Raw genomic sequence first — 2,269 nt, 5'->3', positions numbered from 1 at the left:
GGGTTCGACTCCTGCTGTGGCTGTGAGCTTATGGCATTTAGAGCGGTATTGGAAAACAAAGCGTTTTCTCTCCTCAATTCATCTTTAAACTTTAAACTCAGCGGTAAGTGTCCTTAATATCTTACAACCTTTGGTTGTCAGTAACCAGCCGATCGTTTTCGCGATTTAAAAAATGACTTTGTGCGGCGGCGTTCCCACCGCGAGCAGAACTTCGGTTCAAAAACCGCTGTTTTTGAACACTTCTGTTTACTTAAGCATTTTTATGGGCTTACTTTGAAACAAAGTGCGATTAAATGATTATTGTTATGTGTTGCCTTGAATTCGGCTATGCTGTCTGTTAGACAGTGGTTTTTCTTTATTGTTGTTTTTGTATTGTTTGTAGCGAACGCTACTGGAATGTATAGATTAAGCTACGTAGCCAAGATGACTAATGATTTAACTGTTGTACATTGATGATGATGATCTATGATTTGCATTGTCACCTAGACTTGCAGAAGAATATATTTGTTTACCGGTAAACTGAAGTGAACTTGATGTGCTAATGGACATTTTTCTGACCTACAGGTCAGGTTTCTTTTTTTTCCCTTTGAATTGATCTTCTTCATATTGAAGTGGCGAGCCGGTAGGACCATCATTTGTTTTCCCCTCTTTTCCCCCACTTAGCCGTCTTTGGATTACGGACATATTTCCCCCTTGTATGAAGCTGGACCCTAAGGAGGAATACCTTAAAAGTGAACTTTAAAAAGAAAAGGACCAAGAAAAAAAAGGACTCTTAGCAAAAGGACTCTTGCACAGAAAAATCACAGCATTGATTTATTATTTAATTGTGGACATTTACGTTGTGTGTTGTGTTAATTATTTTGTTCCATTTCCCCTTTCCCCTATTTATTCAATATATTTTTGGTACAAGACATTGCAGTTTTTGGTCTCATCCTTCACACCATCTAGGCTCCATAAAGAACTATTTCTTCTGCGCGTCAGTCAGTAAATTCATCCATTGACATAAACTAGTCCTTTAATAACTTAGCGTTACACGTGGCGAGCCAGCCAGGAGCCTGATGGGTGAATGAGGGGTTTTTTTTGTGTTATTTGATGTAATTTGATATTCGGTAATTTCTGTGGTTTTGATAAGGTCCGCGACAAGAAAAAATGAAGTTTATTCAGGAAAGTGGGGTCAATGTTGCACATTCTGTCATTGTTTCTGGTGCCACAAACACTGAGAAAGATGAGGAAATTCTTGATTATTTGAAACAATACGGTCGTATAAAAACGGTTATTTTCGTGGATGACGCAAATAGTGTTTTTTACAAAAACCTGATCGTTGAATATTGTGATAGTTCTGCGATAACTGCTCTTAATACGTTTTTCCCATATACTCATCAGTCAAAGAATCACTCGGCTTTGACTTTTTGCGTAAGATCGCTTGCTGCAGAATGCACAGCCACAGGAGGAGTCAGGACCCCTGCAGATTACCTCGGCGAGCTCAAGCAACTTGCACGCCGCAGCGGCAGGGAATTCCCAGATATTCTGCGGGAAATGATGGGACAAATTAGTGAGCATCTGGAAGGAATCGAACAAGACAGTGACTTAGAGGGAGCCTCAGTCCAAATTGTGGAGCCTGCATCATCTCTGCCTGGCCAGCAGGGGTCGTTGTCTGGACACTCCGCAATCCCTGAGACAGCTACCAGCAATCCCTCACCTGACCAACAGGGGTCACTGCCACATCCACAAAGATTTTCACTGTCACAGACTGAAATGAACCCCCCGGAAATACAAAAGGTAGTGGTGGAGCATGTTGTAAAAACAGACACCGTATCTGCATTCAGACTTCGTCCTTTCTCTGGGAAGATCCCCAAACCAGCTAACGAAACAGATTATGAGACCTGGAGATCTCACATTGAACTGCTGTTAGCAGATCCAAATTTGGCACCTCTACAGATCACTCGTCGCATCCTTGAAAGTTTGCTACCTCCGGCAGCAGATGTTGTGAAAGGGCTGGGCTCAAACACAATTCCATCCGTCTATTTAAAAGTGTTGGATTCTGCTTTTGCTTTAGTACAAGATGGTGAAGAGTTGTTTGCTCAATTCCTGAATACGTTACAGGATCCGGGTGAGAAACCCTCTGCTTTTTTGCAACGTTTACAACTCACATTAAACACTGTGATGAAAAGAGGTGGTATCTTGTCTTCAGACTTCAACAAACATTTACTCAAGCAGTTTTGTCGAGGATGCTGGGATAGCGATATCCTAAACAAACTACAGTTGGAGA

The sequence above is a fragment of the Pundamilia nyererei genome, unplaced genomic scaffold, assembly GCF_000239375.1.
Source record: "Pundamilia nyererei isolate P.nyererei 1_Seehausen unplaced genomic scaffold, PunNye1.0 scaffold01057, whole genome shotgun sequence".
In the NCBI taxonomy this organism is placed as follows: domain Eukaryota; kingdom Metazoa; phylum Chordata; class Actinopteri; order Cichliformes; family Cichlidae; genus Pundamilia; species Pundamilia nyererei.
This window is presented reverse-complemented; position numbering follows the sequence as displayed.